The sequence below is a fragment of the Cucurbita pepo genome, chromosome 16, assembly GCF_057944985.1.
Source record: "Cucurbita pepo subsp. pepo isolate OVF chromosome 16, ASM5794498v1, whole genome shotgun sequence".
Classification (NCBI taxonomy): domain Eukaryota; kingdom Viridiplantae; phylum Streptophyta; class Magnoliopsida; order Cucurbitales; family Cucurbitaceae; genus Cucurbita; species Cucurbita pepo.
This window is the reverse complement of record NC_141813.1, coordinates 3,686,365-3,699,926: the sequence shown is the minus strand read 5'-3', so window position 1 is coordinate 3,699,926 and position 13,562 is coordinate 3,686,365. Positions and strand designations below refer to the sequence as shown.

Genomic DNA, 13,562 nt, shown 5'->3' with positions numbered 1-13,562 from the left:
CCATAATCTAAACGTTTATTGTCTTCGATTGGGGGATCGACCTTTCTCGATTCTTATTTCGTATTGTTGCTCCTACTTAAGACTTTATAGGAGGAGCTTAAACCGACATTGAGAGCTCCAGAATTTCGTTATTTAGAGATCGAACTTTCTGGATAATTTTTTGGAGATATCAACTCCGATCATAGCCTTACCGACCTTGGCTTTGAAAACTAGTCGTTGGATGTGATGATCCGTGCGTGATCGTTCTAGATCATTCAAATTTTTTAGGAGATCCGACGATTGAGATTTGAGTTCAAAAGATTTTGCTCGGATGGTCACGGTAGATGCTCTTATTCTAATTAGAGTGGCATTTCTGTAATTATCCATTCTTCCAGGAGTATTTTGGTAATTTTCCACTTTTCGAATATTTTATTATTATTTTTCTCGAAAAATCCATAATTTTTCTACAAATTTCTCATCACTTTTTTATCATTTTTCCCTTTTTTTGGATCTTGAGATTCCTTCTAGATAAGGAATTACAAATCCGGAAAGATTCTTGATAATTGATAAAATGACTTTTTTGCCCTTTTGATTTACTTTTTCCTTTCCAATCCTTTTCAAAAGGCCTTTAACTCCTTGAAATCACTTGTTAGGGTACACGAGTGACTTGACTAAGTCCTTTGTTCTTGCTTAATCCTTTAATTTTTTTTCCTTTCTATCCTTTGGGTCTTTCATGAGTGACTTATTCTTATGGGAGATAATTTCCTTCATTTTTGGGGTGTTACATATACATACTCGTTACAAACACAAAATAAGAAGCAGACTCAAAAGAAGAACAAAAAATACTAGATTAAAAACATAGCTTAGTCCATGGCCCACACTCCAAAGTCCGCTCTCATCCACGACCAACTCTTAGTTACTTGAAAAAAAATGATAAACATGGAGTGAGTAAAACTTAGTAAGTAGCCTACTAGTAGGTTCTTAATCACGACCTTAAGCTAGGATATTACTTCTTGTTATGTTTTCAGGATCTTATACTGATTTTGAAAACCTTCCCCTAAAATAACCTTCAATTTTCTCCCCATCTATCTTTTTTTAAACACTTTTGAAAGTTAAAGAGTAGTTTTGAAGTTTTTTTTTTTTTTTTTTTGAAAATTCAACGGTATTTTATTTTTAATAATTATGATTATATTTTTTATAGAGAAATTGCAAAGTTCAATGATATTTTTTTATTAATTTGGATTATAATTTTAAAAAAATACAAATTTTTGTTGATTAAGTTAATATTAATTTCGTATTGTTTTTAATTAATGTATCATTGTCATATGGGTGTCCTAGTTTTCGTATTGTTTTTATTTATGTCTAGTAAATATGAGAGGATAATTTTTTAATTTTTTTTTAATCTTTGAGAAATAAGAAAGAATAAAAATTAAAACATGGCATGAATGACATCTTTTTGAATCTTTGTTTTGTTCTCCTAAATGTATATAAAAAGAAAAAAAAAATCTTATATATTTTTAGATATAATTTATGATTACCTATTTAATAAAACTTCATCCAAACTTCTACTCATAAATTTAATTATTATTTGTATACAATTGTTAATATGTAAGAAAATACACGTACAAAATGTTTATACTATTGGTAATACATTAGTCTTGGTTGTTTGACTAAAACAATGCAACCATTGTCCAAACTAAAGAATTTGATTCGAAGCTATCTCCTAATAGAGGGAGGCTCAATTAGACTTTGTTGTAAGATTCGACCATATCAATTTGAATAGCGTTCTCCAACTATAAATATTGAACTCCAAAGTATTCACGAGCAAAGTAAGTTTGTTGAAACTATCTATAAAAGTGTTCCAAAGTGAGTCGTGGAGAAGATTTGCCTTAAATCTAGTTCCAATTAAGGATGTCAATAATGAAGAAGTGCAAGCTGTTGGAAGGTTTGCCGTGGAAAATTTCAGAGGTGGTAGATATAATTTAATTTACAAGCGTGTGGTGAATGGTCTTTTCAGTCCCATATAGGCTTTGACCCCAAATTTTATATTATTGTGATAGAAGCTATAAATGACAATAACAAATTCCCTCTCCATAGTAGCAGTATAACTACTGGAATTCTTCAAATTCCCTCTCCATAGTAGCAGTATAACTACTAGATTGCTTTCTTTACTTACAAAGAGTCCTCTCTCTATATGTGCTTCTCGGACATTACTCTCTTTTATCTATAAAAATGGCATAGCCATAATGATATAAATCCTTAATATAAGTATCTTTTCTTTTTCTCTCGTACCCACCTTATACATAACATGTTAAATTAACTCATACTTAAAAAAATAATTTCTCTCTCTTGGAGATGCGGGGTATCGTTCCCCGTACCTCTCGCATGCTAAGCGAGCGCTCTACCATCTGAGCTACATCCCCACAATCATTACATCACAAAACCCTAAATTTCCCGTCATCAATAATAGTGAAAATGAAGAAATATTGCTACCCAACATGTCATGAATAAGGAAAAAGAAATAATATATTTTTAATAATAGATAGTCTTATTTCTAGAGATGCAGGGTATCGATCCCCGTACCTCTCGCATGCAAAGCGAGCGCTCTACCATCTGAGCTACATCCCCTTGATTTTTACATCATAAAACCTTAAATATCCCATCATCAATAATAGTGAAAATAAAAAAATATCAAAATATTAACAAATAGTTTGGTTTGGTGATGCGAGGCATCGATAATTGTGAAAATGAAAAAATATAATAACAAATTAAATACTTTCTTTTGGAGATGCGGGTTATCAATCTCCGTACAACTCGCATGCAAAGCGAGCGCTCTACCATCTAAGCTACATCTCCACAATTTTTACGTCACAAAACCCTAAACTTCTCATCATGAATAATAGTGAAAATGAAAAAATATCGCTACTCATTATGTCATAAATAAAGAAATATTGAATAGAAATAAAATAGTAATAACAAATAGTTTCTTTTGGAGATGCGAGGTATCGATCCCCGTATCTCTCGCATGCTACATTCCCATGATTTTACATAAAAAAAACTCTAAACTTCCCGTCATCAATGATATTGAAAATGAAAAACTATCACCGCTCATTATGTCGTAAGTAAGGAAAAATTTAAAAGAACTAATTTATTTAGTAATCGTTTCCTTTGTTGATGCATGGTATCGATACCAGTACTTCTCACATTTGATGCAAACACTCTACCATCTAAGCTATATCCTCAAAATTCTTATGTCACAAAATCCTAAACATCTCGTCATCAATAATAAGGAAAAAAAAAATAACGCTATTCATTATGTCATAAATAAGGAAAAATTGAATAGAAATAAAATAGTAATAACGAATAGTTTCTTTTGGAGATATGGGGTATCGATCCCATCCCCATACCTCTCGCATGCTAAGCAAGCAATCTACCATATAAGCTACATTCCCACAATACTTATATCAAAAAACCCTAAATGTCCCATCATCAATTCGAGTGAAAATGAAAAAATATCTCCGCTAATTATGTCATAAATAAGGAAAGGTTGAATAGAAGTAAAATATTAATAACAAATAGTTTCTTTTGGAGATGGGGATATCCCTTTGCCTCTCGCATGCTAAATCAGCTCTACCATCTAAGCTACATCCCCACAATTCTTGCATCATAAAACTCTAAATTTCCCATCATAAGCTACATCCCCACAATTCTTGCATCATAAAACCCTAAATTTTCCATCATCAATAATAGTGAAAATGAAGAAAATCTAGAGATGCAGGGTATCAATCCCCATAACTCTCACATGCAAAGCGAGTGCTCTACCATCTAAGCTATATCCCCACAATTCTTATGTCACAAAGTCCTAAACATCTCGTCATCTGAAAATGAAAAACTATCCCGGCTCAGTATGTCCTAAATAAGAAAAAATTGAAAAGAAATAATATATTTAGTAATCGATTCAATTGGAGATGCAAGGTATTGATCCCTGTACTTTCCCCGATAATTTCAAAGCAAATAGAGAGTTATGATAAGTTAAGGTTAGATCAACTTTGAGTTCAAAGCAACAAGAACCAAAGATTGGTGCGAAAATTCTATGGACTAGTTGAAGTTATCCACAAGATAAGGAAGACATCATATAGGATCCAATTGCTCCTATGGATACAGACTAACCCTGTTGTCCACGTAAGTAACTTGAAATGTTATTATTCCGACCAAGAAAATATCAAGTAAAAGCAGGTCGTATGACGTCATGCAAAGAAGAAATTGTTTCAAGCGAAGAAAGTAGGAAAGACACCAACAGAGAAGACTTGAAGAGTTAACAAACCGTGAAGTGATTTTCAATAGCTCCTAGTAGGTTGGAAAAGACTCCTCAATACTGAGATCAGCTAGAAGCGCGTCGCGAGACCTAAAGTCGGCCTCATCCTACAACGTTGAGTTTATGAAGAGCCGGTTGATAGAGATATTGACAAATTGTGTAAGGGCAGATGTCGCGGTCATGATTGGCCAAGGCATGTTGCCTTTGGCTGCATGTTAGATGTCTCAGCTATTCCTGTAAACGATTTGTGCTTCATGGTGGCATGCTCATTCCAAACACGTTTTACTTGCTTTCATCTCAGATAGGCCTTTACTATTATTGTTGTGCCAATACGAGGTGTATGATTAGTCCTCAAAATCATATCTACACCCATCAGGACTAAAATCTCCCAAAATGTACTATAGGAGAACGTGACCAGTTGTTGTTTCTTCACTTTTAGCTTATAACATTGCTTTATTTGAAATTGTTTTGAATGTATTTCCTCGCTCACGTTTTCTAAAATATTTCTTCTAAACGTGATTTGAGCATACACTACTATTGTTCGTTCAGTCTAAATTTTGCATGGTTGACTTGTTCATTGGATTAGAACAAATGTCACATAATCATTGTCTCACTACTGCAAGAGTGCGATTGTGACACTTGTCTTCCGTTCAGTTGTGGGCCACATCTTCTGACTAGTTACGTGAGTTTGGCCTGGAGCATACGTGTAGGTTGAAAAAGGAATTGTTGGATGCGGACTGCGAATAAGGGTTGGGCCACGGAAGGTTTTTTTTTTTTTACCACATATGGACTTTGGGCTAGTGAGTCTTAAATTTGGGTTCGTTTGAAAAATTTTGGTTCATTTTTTAGTTCAAACGAACCCAAATTAAACCTACTAGTTCTTTCTTCCTTGCACGACTCACTCCTATTCTCTGTTCTGCCTCTTCTTGCTTTGTGAAACTTCTTTAAAGGCTAATTTTCACCGATTATTTGGGAGCATCTTCCTTAAAAGGATTGTGACAACAAATTAAAAGGATTGTGACCACAAATTAAAAGGATTGTGACCACAGATGACCTATGTAGAAAATTTGTACCCCCTTTCCTAAAACCTTTAGCGGACAACATACCCAAAAAAGATGCGCTGACTAGACTGCGCTACACCTCGTCTCACCCCCCCCCCCCCCGGAGCATATGGATCCACCCAATCGATGAACATTCAAACCAAACTCGCCCATCCTTTTTGGCACAAGGACGCGAGAACCAATCCAAGTAATCTACAGTGGGGAGACCCCTTAAAGCAACAAGCGAGAATGACTAGGTTGATAGTAGGGTTAAAGAAAAGGCGAGTATGAAAAGACGTATCGCATGACTGTCCTTGTAAGCAGCTTCATTCTTTCTTGATCTATGAACCGACTTTATGAAAAAAAATCAGTCTTTCGGCTGAAAGTGTGACTTTTGGGTATGGATAAGCAGGACCTCTTGGTTCGGGAGAAACCGGAGATGTTGGCTAAGAAAGCTAAGCAGGCAAGTACAGGACGGACAAACTGCACATACAAATTGATTGACATGATTCCTCTCCCTCTCTCTTTGGCTAGTTGGCTAGTTGCACAATAAGCGGGAAAGCATACCAGGTAGGGAAAGAAAGGCTGCTCGATCTCCTGTAAGGCCAACCCTCAACGGCGAGCTCACCAGGCAATGCTATAAGTCCGATAGAAGTCCAAGGTTTCATCTACTACGGACCAGGAAACTCTTGGAGGAGCTAACGTGAAATGAGAAATACATTCGATTACGGCAACTAATAGATAGTGATCTTTTTGGTAGAAACTGAATGATCCCTTGGCTCGAGAAAGAAAAGGAAAAGGTAGTCGTACTCCTACCTTTTCCGTCGGACGATAGGAAAGTTTGAGCTGAAAGATTGAATCACACCTGTTAAGAAAGGCGGGCTTAGCAGGTTTCTCCAAACGTATAAACAAAAAGAGGAAGCAACCGGTCCTAAAGAGGATACCGATACGCATACATTCTCGCGTGGAAGAACATAGCTGAACCGGATCAGGGTCTTAACCTAGTCCGACTAACCTTCTTTGGCTGGCCCCCGCCCCTTGTAACAAGGTCAACGCGTACGTGCTTTTTTCTTTCATTTAGCGAGATAGCTTACCAGCTCTTTCGGCTCATAGCAGCAGTATGAAAAGCAGAATCCTCATCATGAGTCGAGTCCGCATGGCCATACGAATCGACATCGGCCAAACCAAGAGCTCCTATTTTTTCTTTAACGAAAGCGAATCTAACAGTTTTGATAAAACCAACATCTTTTAAAGATGGAGTCGCTCTGCCTTGATCACAGTGGACATATGCAGCTCCCGCTTTACCTTTGTCTACCGTGAAAAGGAAAGTTCCCTCACGATAGGCCCTCCCAGCTCCCAACGTCTTTCTATCAATCGAGAGAAGTATAGAATAGTACAACAAACCAACAAGACAAGAATGGACTCATAAGATGGGCGGTCAGGGAAGCGATTTTATTTGTGTTATCTGCCAAGGAAATGATCAAGGAATTCTCTATACACGGCTGAGAGATGACCGTATTGTTGCACATCCTAAATAAAGTACCGTAGGCAAGCGAAGCTTTTTAAAATGAAAGCGTGTAGAACTCAGATCCACTTTCTCTTCGATTCGTAAACTTCGGATTTGATCTTCCTTTCGTCTCCGGGTGACTGAGAGAGAATTTAGGCCTGGCGTGCACCGATTCGGTCAACAATAAGGTACAAAGCGGATTGATTAAATGGGCTTGAAGTTCCATTATCATTAGGTCGAAGATCTCTACTAGGTTTAGTGCACTTTGGTAATTGCGAATGTTGCCGTAATCGAATGTCTTTTTCATTCGACATTCTCTCTTACCAAGCACTCATACTTGCCAGGGTTGAGGAGACAGTCCTTGAGCTAATTGGGTTTCGAGATTGCGTATACGCGAAAAGAGCTCGCTTTCGACTTTCTCCTCGGCATTTTGTGCCCGGTTCTAGTTCAGGAAAGGGTCTGATCTCTTTCATTGGAGCACATTGATGCCGAAGGAGTCTTCGGAACCGGTGGAGAGGCTATGATGACTTCAGGCTATTCAAATAGCATGATCGATACCACAAAGAAAGGGTATCTAAGTCACACTAGTGGAATAGCTTTTTCGTAATAATTATCTCGATATATGATACCAAAAACCTGCCTGATGACTGATAAGGTAAGGGGTTTCAAAAGACAAAAGAATGACAATTCTACGTGTGATAGAAAATGAGATCTTTTTTTTTTTTTTTAGTGTGTGCAGTTCGCCTGCCTTCTTGACCACGGATAGGCTATGGGGCTTTGCACTTCGGCCCCTGAGAATACCACATCAAGGTGACAGGGTTCGAACCTATGGCTCTTTGAATCTTCTTCATCGGTTATTTGGGTGCATCTTTCTTAAAAGAATTGTGACGACAGATGACCTATGTGACGACAGTGGACAATATGCCTACTTTCCTGACCACGGATAGACTACGGGGCTTTGCACTTCGGCCCCTGAGAATAACACATCAAGGTGACAGGATTTGAACCTATGGCTCTCTGAAACTTCTTCATCGGTTATTTCGGCGCATCTTCCTTAAAAGGATTGTGACAACAGATAACCTATTTGATTGAAAAGTTCCTAGAAAGAATACAATAGAACAAAGAATTGTGACAACAGATGACCTATTTGACTGAAAAGTTACTAGAAAGAATACAATAGAACAAAGGATTGTGACAACAGATGACCTATTTGACTGAAAAGTTCCTAGAAAGAATACAATAGAACAAAGGATTGTGACAACAGACAATAGAACAACTGATTGTGACAACAGATGACCTATTTGACTGAAAAGTTACTAGAAAGAAAGATTGTGAAAGTTCCTAGAAAGAATACAATAGAACAAAGGATTGTGACAACAGATGACCTATTTGACTGAAAAGTTCCTAGAAAGAAAGGATTGTGACAACAGATGACCGAATTGTGACAGATGACCTATTTGACTGAAAAGTTCCTAGAAAGAAAGGATTGTGACAACAGATGACCAGATGACCTATTTGACTGAAAAGTTCCTAGAAAGAAAGAATTGTGACAACAGATGACCTATTTGACTGAAAAGTTCCTAGAAAGAAAGGATTGTGACAACAGATGACCGAATTGTGACAGCTGACCTATTTGACTGAAAAGTTCCTAGAAAGAAAGGATTGTGACAACAGATGACCTGTTTGACTGAAAAGTTCCTAGAAAGAAAGGATTGTGACAACAGATGACCTATTTGACTGAAAAGTTCCTAGAAAGAATACAATAGAACAAAGGATTGTGATAACAGACAATAGAACAAAGGATTGTGACAACAGAAGACCTATTTGACTGAAAAGTTCCTAGAAAGAAAGATTGTGAAAGTTCCTAGAAAGAATACAATAGAACAAAGGATTGTGACAACAGATGACCTATTTGACTGAAAAGTTCCTAGAAAGAAAGAATTGTGACAACAGATGACCTATTTGACTGAAAAGTTCCTAGAAAGAAAGGATTGTGACAACAGATGACCAGATGACCTATTTGACTGAAAAGTTCCTAGAAAGAAAGAATTGTGACAACAGATGACCTATTTGACTGAAAAGTTCCTAGAAAGAAATGACCGAATTGTGACAGATGACCTATTTGACTGAAAAGTTCCTAGAAAGAAAGGATTGTGACAACAGATGACCTATTTGACTGAAAAGTTCTTAGAAAGAAAGGATTGTGACAACAGATGACTTATTTGACTGAAAAGTTCCTAGAAAGAAAGAATTGTGACAACAGATGACCTATTTGACTGAAAAGTTCCTAGAAAGAAAGGATTGTGACAACAAATGACCTATTTGACTGAAAAGATGACCTATTTGACTGAAAAGTTCCTAGAAAGAAAGGATTGTGACAACAGATGACCTATTTGACTGAAAAGTTCGGATTGTGACAACAGATGACCTATTTGACTGAAAAGTTCCTAGAAAGAAAGGATTGTGACAACAGATGGCCTATTTGACTGAAAAGTTCCTAGAAAGAAAGGATTGTGACAACAGATGACCTATTTGACTGAAAAGTTCCTAGAAAGAAAGGATTGTGACAACAGATGACCTATTTGACTGAAAAGTTCCTAGAAAGAAAGGATCTTGACAACAGATGACCTATTTGACTGAAAAGTTCCTAGAAAGAAAGGATTGTGACAACAGATGACCTATTTGACTGAAAAGTTCCTAGAAAGAAAGGATTGTGACAACAGATGACCTATTTGACTGAAAAGTTCCTAGAAAGAAAGGATTGTGACAACAGATGACCTATTTGACTGAAAAGTTCCTAGAAAGAAAGGATTGTGACAACAAATGACCTATTTGACTGAAAAGATGACCTATTTGACTGAAAAGTTCCTAGAAAGAAAGGATTGTGACAACAGATGACCTATTTGACTGAAAAGTTCCTAGAAAGACCTATTTGACTGAAAAGTTCCTAGAAAGAAAGGATTGTGACAACAAATGACCTATTTGACTGAAAAGTTCCTAGAAAGAAAGGATTGTGACAACAGATGACCTATTTGACTGAAAAGTTCCTAGAAAGAAAGGATTGTGACAACAGATGACCTATTTGACTGAAAAGTTCCTAGAAAGAAAGGATTGTGACAACAGATGACCTATTTGACTGAAAAGTTCCTAGAAAGAAAGGATTGTGACAACAGATGACCTATTTGACTGAAAAGTCCCTAGAAAGAGATGACCTAAGGATTGTGACAACAGATGACCTATTTGACTGAAAAGTTCCTAGAAAGAAAGGATTGTGACAACAGATGACCTATTTGACTGAAAAGTCCCTAGAAAGAGATGACCTATTTGACTGAAAAGTCCCTAGAAAGAGATGACCTATTTGACTGAAAAGTAATTTGTGTAATGCTCTTTTCGATGACCAATTTGTGTAATACTCTTTTCGAAGTCCGGCTCGAGACGATCTTCTTGGTTCAATGTTTAAAAACCACATTTTAAATCATATTATCTTGCATAATTCATTTTGATATAATATTGTTGGGGGCATTTTGAGAATCGAACTTGAGACCTCTCACACCCAAAAGGATAATCATACCACTTAGACCACATGCCTTTATAGCAAATCTATAATTCTTAGTTGCTAGTCTATATATTTTCCGTGCCTCAATATATGAAATTTTTATATAAGTTGAAGTTGTGTCATTGCCACGCATTCCTTTGGGCTAGGCCCCATTGATGACCAAACTATTTTTTTTTCCTTTCAAAATTGTCATTTTTATCTTTTGAAGGGTCATTCTGAGAATCGAACTCGAGACCTCTTACACCCAAAGCAAGAATCATACCACTAGACCAAATGCCCTTATTATGGACTATAGACATATATCGTGGAGTACACAAGTAAATGATATTAATAAGAGCATTATCTTTCTCTAAGGCTCATCTTTTGAGAAATGAACATAGGGGCATATTTCAAGAATTGAACTCGAGACCTCTCGCACCCTAAGCGAGAATCATACCACTAGACCAAATGCCCTTTCTAAAAAAAATGCAACATTTTTAACTCCTACTCAATATATTTTTTTTCTCTCAAGTTTGAAATCTATTTTCTTGAGCGGTTGTTGGACTATAAAACAAAAAGTTGATGGTCTAGTATTTTACTTGTAAGTAAGGCATGTAATGTTGAATTGTTCTAATATGCAAGTGTTATTGAATAAACTACAACCCAACAAATGAATCAAACTAATCAGTTTGGGTTGGGTTGGATTTATTCGGCTCAGTTCGTCAGTTTGTTTGATTTAATTCTTCTATTTTGCTTCGTATGACAAGAAAATGAAGTTGTATTGAATGTACCATAGTTTGATTTATGACAAACTCATATGAAATATAATTGCATTAATAGTACTAAGAGTTGGAGTCTATAAATATTTCATGAACTTGAGTGCAACTCATGCTTCATTAAAGACGAGATAAACTTTAGTTAAGTAACTGGAACTTTAAATTACTTCATGTGGAGCTTCAATTACTCTATGTTAGCTACTATCTTTAGGGTTTACTAATTAGACACGAGTTCTTTGATTTAGGGGATTGTTTTATGTAATTTTCAACTACAACTTATGTTTTCAAATTTTTAGGTCATAATTTAGGTAGTGGTTGTATATTATGGATGAACACTAGAGTTTCTATCCCGTTCACCACAACTACTCTAGTTTTTGTTTGAAGGCTATAATTGTCATCTATGTTGTATGGCAATAAAATTTGTTTAGATGAAATTTTAGTTAAAGTTGCATATTTTACTTCTTGTGAGTAAAAAATTTGTTTCTTAGCATAATATGAATTTCATTGTAGAGTTATTAGGAATAAGATAGAGAAAGAAATTTTCTTTAAAATAATAAACAGACCAAAGTTCATCTTTGTTGTTGTCTAATTGTGATTTTGCAAAAAACTTAACTAATATGAAATATCAAGGTAAATCAAGAATATATATTCACACGTCATTCAAGATGACAATAAAATGGAGTTAAATTGAACGCAGTTGTAGTTTCATGCCTAGCATAATTGTATTAATGATATTAAAGAGAACTTCGTGTTTTATTAGAAGAGACCAACTTCCTTTAAGGTACTAGGAGTTTAAACTACTTGCATTGTAATTTCAATCACTCCACAATGATTACAAATTTAGGGTTGGCTAATTGGACATCAATTATCAACTTTAGGTTATAATTTAGGTAGTAGCCATTATAATATTAATGAGCATAAGAGTTACAATTCGTTCATGGACCATATGTGTTATAGTTAAATGAATATATATATATTATGTATGTCGAGGTTTGGGTAAAGCACAAAGTAGTAAGGAACACCATTGTCAACTCTAGAGCCACCCACAACTCATGATGGAGACAGATGCAAAATATTTTAACATCCTTTGGCATCAAGATACAGGAAAGATGAACGCCGTCAAATTGGAAGCTTTACCTGTCTTAGGAGTCACAATGAGAACTCTAATCAAGCTGGAGCCTTGGACTAGGCAAATTGTTTAGTGATAGTTGAAATGGATGACTTCGACGTCGTGTCAGGAATGAACGTCCTGCTGAAACACAAAGTCATTTACATGCCCCTAGCAAAATGTCTAGTAGTAATGGAGTCTAACCCGATGATCATCAGAAAAACATCCATCAACCAAGAGGGTTGAAAATGATGTCGATACTACAGTTGAGAAAGAATCATAGCCATGATGAATCTACGCTTGCTGCTACTGTTGTAATTAAAAAGGGGAGCTCGAGTGAGCCAACCTCAATAGAAACCTTGTTGCCACTACATGAACACCACGATGCAAAAAAAGGTCGGTTAATGGATTTATCCCCACCAACAGAGACAAAAACAAGGTTAGATACTGAAGAAGGGAGACAGAAACAAACCACTGAAGCAACACCTGTTCACACAGAAATATCATCTAGACGGATAAAGAGAAGGGTCAGTCGGAAGCGTCAACCACAATAATTTCAAGAAAAATAAAGAGTTCATATAAGTTAAGTTCAGATAAACTTCGAGTTCAAAGCAACAAGAACCAAAAACTGGTGTGAAAATACTATGGACTAGTTAAAGTTATCCATAAGATTATGAAGACATCATATAGAATCCAATTGCTCTTATGGATGCGGACTAACCTTGTTGTCCACGTTAGTAACTTGAAACGTTATTATTTCGACCCAAAAGACATCAAGCAGAAGCAGGTGGTATGACATCATACAAATAAGAAAAAAGTTTCAAGCGAAGAAAGTAGGAAAGACACGAACAGAGAAGACATGAAGACTCAACAAACCGAGAAGTGATTTCAACAGCACCTAGTAGGTTGGAAGAGACTCCTCATTATGAGATCAGCTGGAAGCGCATCGAGAGACCTAAAGTCAGCCTCATCCAATAAATTGTGTGGGGCAGATGTCATAGTCATGATTGCCCAAGGCGTGTTGCCTGTGGTTGCATGTTGCATGTCTCAGCCATTCTTGTAAACCATTTGTTGTCCAAGGCGATTATTTGTGCAATGTTATTGTTTACCGATTATTTGGGCGACACACCTTGAGCAATCATGACCGTCACAATTGGCTAAGACATTTGTTGTCCATATGTTATTGTTGTCCAAGAGACTCCTCGTTATGAGGTCATGATTGGCTAAGACATTTAAAGAAGTTTTACCTAGGGCAACTTCTATCACAATCCTCTTCTCTCTCTCTGAAACTTCTTTAAATGT

General features: G+C 36.2%; 1 non-coding gene across 1 annotated transcript; it reads right to left on the bottom strand.

Annotated features, from left to right (window-relative positions):
• Window positions 1-2,534: 2,534 nt before the first annotated feature.
• TRNAA-UGC (transfer RNA alanine (anticodon UGC)) lies at window positions 2,535-2,607 on the bottom strand. The gene has a single exon. It is a non-coding gene; the product is annotated as a tRNA-Ala (tRNA).
• Between the last annotated feature and the right edge of the window lie 10,955 nt (window positions 2,608-13,562).